This window comes from Zalophus californianus, chromosome 4 (genome assembly GCF_009762305.2).
Source record: "Zalophus californianus isolate mZalCal1 chromosome 4, mZalCal1.pri.v2, whole genome shotgun sequence".
In the NCBI taxonomy this organism is placed as follows: domain Eukaryota; kingdom Metazoa; phylum Chordata; class Mammalia; order Carnivora; family Otariidae; genus Zalophus; species Zalophus californianus.
Genome location: NC_045598.1, coordinates 35,079,280 through 35,091,368, shown reverse-complemented (window position 1 = coordinate 35,091,368; position 12,089 = coordinate 35,079,280). Strand labels below are relative to the sequence as shown.

At 46.3% G+C, this 12,089-nt stretch overlaps 1 protein-coding gene across 12 annotated transcripts in view; it reads right to left on the bottom strand.

Annotated features, from left to right (window-relative positions):
• Positions 1–12,089, bottom strand: part of ARMH1 (armadillo like helical domain containing 1) — a 49,522-nt gene that overhangs the window by 37,280 nt on the left and 153 nt on the right. Inside the window, exons 1-3 of one of the 12 annotated variants that reach the window (XM_027577954.2) lie at positions 11,867–11,917; positions 5,051–5,118; positions 4,250–4,342 (exon numbers count right to left, since the gene is read on the bottom strand). The exons of 4 other annotated variants lie outside the window; for them this stretch is intronic. The gene's annotated coding sequence lies outside the window, so the exon portion shown is untranslated. Of the gene's footprint in view, positions 1–4,249; positions 4,451–5,050; positions 5,119–5,453; positions 5,551–9,914; positions 9,939–11,866; positions 12,073–12,089 lie in introns of those variants that run through there. 7 more of the 12 variants (XM_027577960.2, XM_027577967.2, XM_027577956.2 and 4 more) reach the window with 7 other exon arrangements.

The window sequence follows — 12,089 nt, the reverse complement described above, 5'->3', positions numbered from 1 at the left end:
TACTTTTTTTGTGTGTATCCTTGAAAGTCTCAGAGTGTGTTGACCTTGTATTATATCGGTTGGGTATATAATTCCATGTTAGGAATAAACTTCCCTCAGATTGAGCCTCCCCGGTGTTGCTGGTTAAGTTTGATGTCATTCTGATTTGTGTGCTGTGGACTGTGGCTTGTTTTTTCATTCTTGATGCTTTTAAACACTTTTCTGAAATGGTAGGATGGTATGTCTTGTTGTAGGTCTTTTTCACTTAGTATTCTAGGCCCTTGGTGGGTCTTTTGAGGTGCTGTGTCCTTTGGGTTTTGGAAATTTATCAGGCAATGACTAGTCTTTTCATTGAAGAACACATAAATGTCAGTCAATGGAGGGCTTTTCCTGCCTCCTGGGGGTCTTCTGGACTTCTCTACTTTCCGGGGGTGGGGTGTGGTGAGAGGGTGAGGGGTGCTAGATGCCTGGCATCTGGCAATCTGGGAGTGGAGGTGGGAGAGGGGCTGGGGCAGTGTGTAGGCTTTCCCACCACCACTCAGTTTTCCACCCTATTTCTCATTCCTGCCTTTCAAATTATGCCTGAGGTCTCTGAGTATGAAGGCCTCCAGAATTCAATTTCCTTTCTCCTTATGCAGCACGAGAGTTTAGAGTGGGCATGTGGCTTTTGAGAAAGAAGCTCTGGGGTGGGGGCAAAGTGCTCTGCATACAGATTTCAGCCAGTCCCCCTGTGTTTAGCCCCTTACCTCATGTCTAAAGGCACTAAGCTTTTTAGAGGTTAAACTGGGTGAACTGACTTGCTTCTTGTTGGTAATCTCCCCTTTGGCACTAAGTTTGTAATTTCTTAGGATGTTTCAAGCCAGGTAACATTCCCCCACCTGCCTTCTACTCCCTAAATATTTGTCCAGCTTTCATCTGCTGTTGCCTCTTTCCCTGAACTTTTGTGACTTAATACCTTTCTATATTTCTTTTTTTTTTTTTAAAGATTTATTTGAGAGAGAGAGAGAGCACAAGTGGGGAGAGGGGAGAGGGAGAAGCAGAACCCTGGGATCATGACCTGAGCCAAAGGCAGATGCGTAACCAACTGAGATACCCAGGTGCCCCTATATTTCTTTATTTTTCTAAGATTTTATTTATGTTTTAGAGGGGAAGAGGGGCAGAGAGGGAGAGAGAAACTTAAGCCCGACATGGGGCTTAATCTCACGACCCTGAGATCACGACCTGAGCAGAAACCAAGAGTTGGAGGCTTAACTAACTGAGCCACCCAGGCGTCCCGCCTTTCTATATTTCTTTAGTGTTATGTCAGGGAGGTTTGGAGAGGTAGGAGAGATAAGGACTACAGTTATGTTTAATCAAGAATCTCCAGCCCCTTATTTATTTTTATCTTTTCTTCAAAATAATAAAAAAAATAAAAAAATTATTTTATTTAAATTTAATTAATGTATATTGTATTAGGTTTCAGAGGTAGAGTTCAGTGATTCATCAGTTGTATATAAAAACCCAGTGCTCATTACATCCCGTGCTCTCCTTAATGCCCGCACCCAATTGCCCCATCTCCCAGCCCCTCTCCCCTCCAGCAACCCTGTTTGTTTCCTACAGTTAAAAGTCTCTTATGGTTTGTCTCCCTCTCTGATTTTGTCTTGTTTTATTTTTCCTTCCCTTCCCCTATGCTCCTGTTTTGTTTTTTAAATTCTACATGAGTGAAATCATATAATTGTCTTTCTCCGATTGACTTACTTCGCTTAGCATAATACCCTCTAGTTCCATCCACATCGTTGCAAATGGCAAGATTTCATTTTTTTTGACGGTTGAGTAATATTCCATTGTATATATATACCACACACATCTTCTTTATCCATTCATCTGTCGATGGACATCTGGGCTCTTTCCATAGTTTGGCTATTGTGGACATTGCTGCTATAAACATTGGGAGTGCAGGTGCCCCTTCGGATCACTACATTTATAACTTTGGGGTAAATACCTAGTAGTTTAATTGCTGGGCTGTAAGGTAGCTCTATTTTTAACTTTTTGAGGAAGCTCCATACTGTTTTCCAGAGTGGCTGTACCAGCTTGCATTCCCACCAAGAGCGTAAGAGTGTTCCTTCTCCACATCCTTACCAACCTCTGTTGTTTCCTGACTTGTTAGTTTTAGCCATTCTGATCGACTGGTGTGAGGTGGTATCTCATTGTGGTTTTGATTTGTATTTCCCTGATAAGTGATGTTGAACATTTTTTCATGTGTCTGTTGGCCATTTGTATGTCTTCTTTGGAGAAATGTCTGTTTATGTCTTCTGCCCATTTCTTGACCGGATTATTTGTTCTTTGGGTGTTGAATTTGGTAAGTTCTTTATAGATTTTGGATACTAGCCCTTTATCTGATAAGACATCTGCAAATATCTTCTCCCATTCTGTCGGTTGTCTTTTGGTTTTGTTGACTGTTTCCTTTGTTGTGCAAAAGCTTTTTATCTTGGAAGTCCCAATAGTTCATTTTTGCCTTTGTTTCCCTTGCTTTTGGAGACGTGTCTAGCCAGAAGTTGCTACTGCCGAGGTCAAAGAGGTTGCTGCCTGTGTTCTCTACGATTTTGATGGATTCCTGTCTCACATTTAGGTCTTTCATCCACAAAACAGGACCTGATGAGGATTACAAACCACCCTCCCGCTAAAAAAAAAACCCAAAACCAAACAACCAGTAAGTACAATTTTAAAAAGAATGAAGAAGAAAACAGTGGGAAAAGGAGAGAAATGTACCAATTTCAGGAGGGAGTTGCTGGGATAAATTCTGTATCTGAGCTTCTCCTTGACAACCAAATATAAGGAGATACATTCTGTGTCTTTCATGGTGCAGGGAGGAGAGATGGACTGATGGCAGGGAGAAGAAACTAACATTTTTTAGTGTTTATAAGAGCTAGTCACATAGAATATATTTTATGGACATTATTTGTTTTAATCTTCTTAAGTTCCTGAGGAGGTAGTTATTATTATCCCCAGTTTTCAGATGTAAAAACTAAGGTTTAGAGAGGTTTGCTTATTTATTGAAGGTCTCACAGCTAAACAAGGGTGGAAACAGAAACTACTCTCAGATTGTGTAAAACTCCAGAGTCCAGGTTCTCACCATAAACCCAAAGCACTGATTCTACTTTCCCCTGTGTTCCAAAATGTCACCAATAACCTCTTGTCAAATTCTGTGGCTAACTTTCAGTCCATCTTGCTTGGCCTCTGATGGATTGTGGATGATTCTCTGAACATTTCTTTCCTGACCTCACTCTCTCCTGGTTCTGCCCCTCACTGGATCCTCCTCAGGCTCCTTTGTAGCTCCGTTCTGTTCTCAGTTGTCTTCTCATGCTTTGTAATCTCCTTCACTCCCATCACTTTGTATTACAGTGTAGGCTTTGGGACTCCCAAACCCATGTTGTCAGCCTGGGCCTTCCTCCTGAGGTCCAGATGCCTCTCTCTAAAGGACTTGTGCAAGTCTTCATCCTTACATTTCACACTCTCTTCAAACCCTAAGTCCCTAGGGGTGCCTGGGTGGCTCAGTTGGTTAAACGTCCCACTCTTGATTTCGGCTCAGGTCATGATCTCAGGATCCTGGGATCAAGCCCTGCGTTGGGCTCTGTGCTCAGTGGCGAGTCTGCTGGAGATTCTCTCTCTCCTTCTGCCTCTGCCCCTCCCCCCATGTTTGTGCGTGCCTATGTGTGTGTTCTCAAATAAATAAATCTTTAAAAAAACATGCAAATTTGGGTGCCTGGGTGGCTCAGATGGTTAAGCGTCTGCCTTCGGCTCAGGTCACGATCCCAGGGTCCTGGGATCGAGTCCCGCATCGGGCTCCCTGCTCCTTGGGAGCCTGCTTCTCCCTCTGCTTCTCTCTCTCTCTCCCTCTGTCTCTCATGAATAAATAAATAAAATATTTAAAAAAAAGCTTTAAAAAATGCAAATTTGACAGATTTCCCTGCTTCAAACTCTTCAATTGTTCCTTATTACCCTCAAGATAGAGTTTCAAACATCTCAGCCCAGAGAACTTCCGTTTAAATTCTGCCACAACTGAAATCTGACCTCCCTCCCCGCCCCCTCCTCCCCCTCCCCTCCCCCACACCCCTTGTCACTGCTTCCAATGGGAATTAGAGGAGGCTGCCACCTTCCCCAGGTTTCACAAACCGGTTTCTAAATTCCCCATAGCAAATCATTTCTTTTCCTCTAACTCAAGCCTCCTGTCCTTCCCCCTCTGCCTGCTTTGGTGCTCATTTACGGGCCACTCCCTCAGGCTCACACTCACTTGGGCAACTGTCTTCCTGTTCACCCAAGCACGGCTGGGCAGCGTCAACATCAACATATTCCATCTTCCCAATGGGGGTGGCCAGCATCGTCCCTGGCACATCACGGGCGCTCAGCGAGTGTCATTTAGACTCATATCCGACGCAGTGTGTTCATAATGAACACTTTAATTTCCTTAACTTCACACAGTAATTAATTAAACAGATGTCCTGGGTGCTGACTCCTAGCCAAGCACTGTGAGTGGGACTGGTTAACATGACAAACATAGTCTTTGCCCTCAAGGTGCTTAGAGAGTGGTGGGTGGGGAAAACGGCAACCTGGTGATTTTAATGAAAAGTGAAAAGTGCTCTGATGGGGTAAATCCCAGGATGTGTTGGAGCGGGTAGGAGAGGCACAAAATCAAGACTCCAATGATCTTGAACCTGCACTGCCAACCAACCCAGCATTCACACTCACGAGCTACATGCTAAACGCTGTGACTCGCCTGTGATGTCTGCAATCCCCAGCTCCTTACCCTTCCATCTACTCTTGGGTTTAACAAAAAGCCATGAGGCAAGAATGTCCTCACAGTCCTCTTCATTCTTCCCATGTGATCTGTACTCACACCTGTCCTCCTGTCTTCCTTCCCCCTTCCCAGGGCTCCCTATCTGTCCATCCTGCCTCCTGAGGGCCCTCACTCCATCCAAAGCTCCCTCCTCTGTATCCTCAACTGCTCTCTTTAGGCATTTTCCTTGTTAACGTACTTAATTCTTGCTTAGCCTAAAACAAAAACAAGCAAAAAATGAAAACAAAACCCATTTACCTCAACCCCAGGTCCCCCTCCAGTCACCTCTCTGGTTTTCTCACTTCATAGCAAAGCTTCTTCTTCTTCTTTTTTTTTTTTTTAAAGATTTTATTTATTTATTTGAGAGAGGGAGAGAGAGAGAAACAGCATGAGAGGGGAGAAGGTCAGAGGGAGAAGCAGGCTCCCCGCTGAGCCGGGAGCCCAATGTGGGACTCGATCCCAGGACTCCGGGATCATGACCTGAGCCGAAGGCAGTCGCTTAGCCAACTGAACCACCCAGGCGCCCCATAGCAAAGCTTCTTAAAAACCTTCTGTTCTCTCACTGACCATTCTCTTCTCAACCCACTGCGATTTGGCTTTTCCCTCCCCTGCCACCCATCCCCCACACTCCATTCCCATCACTTTACCCAGCGTCTCTAACCTCATTGCGCAGTTCAGTGAGGACAGTTCAGTCTTTTGCTCTCTTGTCCTTTTGTTGTGACAACTAACACCACTGACCATTCCTCCGGCTCAGAATGCTTGCTTCCCTGAGGCCTCTGCACTATGACCTCTTCTCTGGGCCGGCCTGCGTCTCCGGCGTTGCCTCCCTCCACCCCATCATGGGCGTCCAGTGCCTGTCGCATTGCAGGAAGGCCTCAGTAACCTCACACACGATTAGGAGTCTCTCTGCCTGACCTCCAGTCTCACTGTCAGCAATTCCATTAAATGAAATTCAACAAATAGCGGCAGACAAGTATGTCCCATCATTATGCTAGGCCTCTAGGGTGAAAAAGACACAGTTTGGGGGTGGCATGGAGCCCTCTAGATAAGCAACTTCAGTTTCAGCAGTGTGCTAAGTGCTATGATGGGGGTAAGCACAGGACACTTTGGGAATGTGAGCAAGGGACATCTAACCCAGCCGGGGCTGGGGTAATGGGGTAGTGGCTGTTCCGGAAGGCATTCCAGAAGAGATGCCACCCAGGCTGAACGGTGATCTATAGCCAGCCAGGTGAAGAGGTGATGAAATCGTCTTTCAGGTAGAGGAAATAAAGTATGCAAAGGCTGACAGATGAGAGATTGTAAGGCATATTTAAAGAATTGCAAGCGGGAGGCAGTGCAGGGCCGTGGTCAGGAACCCAGACACCACAGCTCCATGATCTTCCACCTCCCGGCGGGGTGACCTTACGCAAAGTACTTAACCTCTCTAGGCTTCAGTTCTCTTACCTGAGAAGAGGTGATGATACCTCACAGAGTCAACAGACAACCTCACATAAAGCTTAGCTCCTGTTTTCATGGCTGAGATTGTTCAGAATGGCTGGAGCACAGTCTGAGGATAAAACTGTGACAACAGGCAGAGGCCAAAGAATGTGTGTGCTGTGTGTGCTGTGCTTCTGGGTCTGCATGTGATCCCCAGGGCCATGGGAAGGTACCGAAGGGTTTTAAGTCAAGGGTGACAAGAAGAGAGTTTGTTCTAGAAACATCCTCTTGACTCCTCTTGACTGCAGTGTAGAAAGATGATCATAAGGGGGCAAGACTGGAAGTGGGGCACCAGTTAGGAGGCTGCTCCCCTAATCTTGGCAAAAGCTGCTGGTGACAGTAGGGCTGGAGAGAAGCAGAAATGCCACACGTTTCTGGAGAAGGGAGAAGCAGCAGGACCTGGGGACTGGCAGTGGAGGATGAAAGTGGGGAGGATTCAAGGATGCCCAGCTGACGGGCTTCCTACCGCACAGAGAAAATAGGGCCCATCAGGTGCACCTCCCTTCTCTACCCTTCCACATACGCGAGAGTCTGCCCCTCCATCGTCAATCTTTCCATCTTTCTGACCCCCCTTAAACACCTGCTCAATCTTCATCAACCAAAATCAATACATCAATAACGCCTTCCTTGACTGCCTTTCCCTCAAGCTTCTATCCTTCCTCCCTTCTTCACCATCACATTTCTCCCACTGGCCTACGGGATAGTCTAAACACCGTGTGGCATGCAAGGCCCTTCAAACTTGGCCCCAGGCTAACCGCATCTCACTTCTCAACTTCCCAGGGCCCTTCCAGGGTCCTCTGCATCTCAGTGTTGCTCTGCCATCAAGAATGGCCAGCTTCCTTTTTGCCCTTTGGCTAATTCCCTGAGACAACGAGGGGCTGTCGGTTCTGTGGTCCCACCTATGCCACCTCTTCCCCTACTCTGCGTAAAACATAACCCTCCATCCCACTGGAGTGTGAGTCCCTCAAGGGCAAGGGTTGGTCTTCCCTATCTTTGCGTCCCCAGGGTCTGGCATAATGCCTGGCACCGAATAGGTGTTTAATAAATGCTTCCTGGGTGAATGGATGAAGGAATCAGCCAGCTCCTGTTTGGATGGTTATATCTGAATGTCCATGATATGTAGGTCCATAAAACTACCAACTTCCCAAAGCTGCCATGTGCAGAGTGGCAGAATCTCCATCCAAGGCCAGTGCAAAGTCTATGAGGCATTTTACAGCTATGACAGGAAATAGCAATGTCAGCGATGGTGTCATCTCTGGACACTAAGGACAGGGATTCGGTGCCATGAACGGTCAGTTAAATTGTAATTGGAGTGAACTGTTCCTCTGCAAACCATAATGTTCTTTAGCTGCAGCCAAATGGCATTCAAGAAGGGGAGAGATTTTTTTGAAATGTCAAGGAAATTATTTCCAATTTGGTGCTCACAACCAGAGACTCTAATGATCAGTGGAAATGAGAAACAAACAAATTAGCACTAATGGAAAATGGCTTTTGGAAAAGAGGATTTAATTTATAGTCAACTGATCATGGCATGCAGCATGCAGTAAAAGTCAGCCTCACCAGCTTGATCATAAGAACTGGAGCACACGTGGAATGCCAGAGAAAAATATATGTATGCCATCATGCTTATTGGAATCTCTCTGTAAGTGGCAGCCAATTAAAATGGTCATTATTTTACCTTGGAGAGAAAATGGTCTGAAAAATCAAAGCATATGAAATTAAAATCCAGATTAGGAACCGTGGTCCAAATTGGTTTGTTTGTGGCCTTTTCACCTTGGCAAAGTCTTCTGCAAGGACGACAAACCTACTTTGTCTTCCGCCCAGAGTAGACTCTTTGTTTTTAATTTCCTCTCCATTTTTAGAGGTGATGAATAAATCTGGACTCATCCATAAATCATTTCTATAGCAGACAAATGGTTCTTCCTCATGCACAGAAACTAAAATCACAAAACCTCAAAAACCCCAGCTATTGTACTAAAGTCAAAAGTCCTTAGTGACAAGTGGGAAGAGGTATTAAAAACCAAAAGGTCACTTGGTCTTGTTTCTAAATAAAATTTCTCCCCCTAAATCAAAGACACACTTCTCAAAGCAAGAAGCCTCCAGGGCACGGGCTGCCAGTCTGGCTCCCTGTCCCCAGATGGCCTCAGAGACAAGGCGTCATTGTCCCCTATTCCTGCAGGCTCCACCTGCAGAATGGGACAGAGGCCTTCTCTTTGGGCTCCATCCTCTCAGCTCCTCACTCTCAGCTCCCCATTTGGAAAGAGAGAGGGAAGGAGAAGAGAGACAGAGAAAGAAACATTCTCCTTCTGACCTCAGGCCCAGCCAGAGACTGTCCTGGCCTTTACTTCTACCTCAGGGCATATGTGCTACAATTGGTCACTTCCTTCTCATAGATTCCCTTCCTTTCTGCTCCCCCCCTCATACCTTCTTCACAGATCCTTCCAACCACCCGTCACTTCCCTACAGACTCTAGGTGCCCCATCTTTTCCTCACAGTTGCCTTTCCCTCCATCCTCTCCCCAGAGACCACCTTTCTCCCCTCCCACCTTCCTCCTACAAAGCCCTCTGCCTTCATCCTCTCCCCAGACCTACCCTCACTCTCTACCAGACCCCATTTTTCCTCTCAGATCAGTTCTGCCCCCAACTCCGCTCCACAGACCTGCCCTCACGCTCTCCCCCACAAAACGTTAACTGTCTAGGTCAACCATCATCTTTCTACACATGTCTCCTCACCCCTGCACTGCTCTGTGCTTCACCTCCCCTGACCTGATTTCCTACCCCTTCTTACTCTGCCCTCAAAGGCCTTTGTTCCCAATCAGCATTCTCCTCCACCCTTAGCTTCTCCGCAGCTGCTCAGCCTCCCCTCAGCCTGCCCCTGAAGCTGGCTCTACCCCAGGTGCTACTTCTGCAGAGCCCTCCCTGGTGGAGGCTGCTTATACTCTTATACTCCAAAGATCTCAGGATTGGCGGGGGGCGGGGGGGGGGGGCTAGTGTCTGCTCACCAAAGCCCAACACAGTTCCTTATTCCACCTCTTTCCTGTAAAAACTCTTACTACTTTGAGGGTCATGCCACTCTGCTGTATTGACTATTACCCTTCCTCATATTCATATCCTTGCCTACAGACTCCAGAACAATGTACTTAATTCATCCAGGACTTTGGTATCTAGCTCACAAGCATCCTTTTCCCTCCTCAAGTCCTGTCATCATCTGGGGGGGCGGGGCTGGCCATGTCAACATCTTGACTGTCTTCTGTATTTCACTCCAGCCACCCATTCCCATGGCTACACCCTGGACCTTGTCATCACCTGGAACTACTCACGCTTCATTATTCCACTTTCTGATCACACCTCTCTCATTCAACTCTTTCCAAGATCTATGTTCTCTAACTTCACTGGGACCCCCAGTCCATAACTTTTACACCCTCTTAGGCAGTTTAGGTTCTAAGCTCCATCATCTCAACCTTTTGCCAGGATCACCCACTTCCTTGTCCTCTGTCCTTCCATTTCATCCGCCTGATGAAACTCAAACCTGGATAGATTCATCTAAGCTCTCTGCACCCACCACTAGATGCCTGAATACTGCTGGGGGAAAAATAGCTTCCACACAACCAGGCAGATTGCTGCTGCTACAGTGAATGGTCACCAACCTCATAACTGCCCAGAAATCTGTACACTGCCTCAGTCATCCTGCTTCCATTCTTCACTCATTGACGCTAGTTCAATCCTTCTCTGCTCTTCTCAGACCTTGCACACCATCTCCAATCCCATTCTCCCTGGCTGACATCATGCATTTCACAGAGAAAACAGAAACCACCAAACAAGAATTTCCTCAACTTCCTGCCACCAAACCTACTAATATACAGATCTCACATGCTTCCTTGTTGTCACAATGCGAGTGTCCCTCCACTTTTCTAGGTGAATTTCTCCACCAGTGCTTTGGATCCCTGACCTTATTCCTTTTCCAGGGGTGCTACTCTCTGTTATTTCCTTTTCTCTGTCATTTTTATCTTTTTTCCTTTTGCTGGGGCCATGCCAACAGCACTTCTCTCATCTGAATAAAAACCTTTGTCTCCTTCCAGCTATTGCCTTCTTTTTTCTCGGAAAGAGCCAAACGTCTCGAAAGTGTATTGTACAGTCTTCACTTCCTCACCTACCACCTGCTTCTCAACTCACTGTAATTTGACCTCTGTTCCCATTGCTCCACCGAAACCGTATTTGCAAAGGTCACCAACAACTTCCTTGTTTCTAAATCCACTGGATTTTTTTCAGACCTTATTCTACTTGATTAGTCATCAGCCTTCAACACTTTCGTGCCATGACTTCTGAAACACCACATTCTACCACTGACTATCTTACCATTCTGGACACTTCATCTCAATTAACTTTGCAGGTTCATCCTCCTTTGCAGACCCTCAGACTTGGGAGCTTCTCAGGGCTCTGTCCTAGGCCCTTCTTCTCTTCTTACTCCTATTTATACTCTCTGGGAAGCCCAACAAATCCATCCACTGGTGTGGCTGATGTATATAAGGCACTACAGACCACTGCATTTTTATTTCCAGTTTAGGCTTATCTTGCAAGCTCCAGTCAGGCATATTCCAACCTCCTGGACACTTCCACGTGGATGTCCCACTGGCATCTCAAACTCATCAGAGCCAGAACTTACTCTCTCCTAAAAACCCTGCTACCTCTTCTTTCTGTTTGCTCAAGCCAGGAATTTAGAAGTCATTCTTCATTTCTCCTACTTGCCCCACCAGGCACTAAGTCCAGTTCTTTTTAGCTCACAAGTATCTAAGGAATACATCCCCTCCTCTTCATTCCTGCTACTTCTCCATTCTTTAGGCCACCATAACCTTTCCCCATTACTGAAACAACTTCTTAACTAGTCTCCCTCCTTCTCCCAATCCCCAATCCATTCTCTGCATTGATCTTTCTAAAATGCAAATCTGATCTTTATTCCTTTGCTTAAAGCCCTTCCATGACTCCCCACTGTCCTCAGGATAAAGTCTGAGCTCTTGCGCTTATAGGTATAAAACACACTGGAAAATTTTTACCATCTACCTATAGACTCAAAGCTGAGTGTGACATCAAAGACCCTCCAGGGTCTGGGCCTAACTTTTCTTCCACGTTTACTCTCACATTAGTATCTCCTCTGACCAGAAGACACTCAAAATTTCTGGCACTCATCCCTCAGTTTCCCCTCGTTGAGCTCCTGCAAGGAGTCCTTTGTCCTCCATATTCCCATAAGTCTTTCAAGGCCCAGCTCAAGACACATCCCCATTGTCATAAATGCAACCCTTCAACACTTTCTGAGCCCCTAAAATGCTTACGGCCTATTCTTCTGTAGTATTTATCCCTCGCACAGAATTAGAGTTGGTTAATGCATGGTTTCTCTCCCTCTCCTTTTAAGACTTATGGAAGTCATGGCCAAAAGCTTAATCTTCACTAGCTCTCACCTACATAACAGGTGCTTAGTAAGTATTTGTTAAATACATGGATAAATGCAAGAAAACTGTATTCTCTAGCCCCTTTGTGTCCCCCACGAACAGAACATTCTCTAGAGTCTTCCCCTGAAGACACCATTCCCTTGCCTGCCACTCACCCCACCAGCCAAGAATGTGCCTCAACCCACTGGATGGAGGATGGGCTGGCACGCGTCCCCTAGGCCGTTTTGTACGTTTTTCTACCTCCAGCCCTCGGAGCTGCGTCTGGTAAAGGATGGCAGAGGTAGGAGATGATGTAAATCAAAGGGCACTGCCGTCCACCCCGTAGGATAAGACACGGTGGGAAAGGGAGACCTTCCCGTTTCCAGAATACCGCAAATC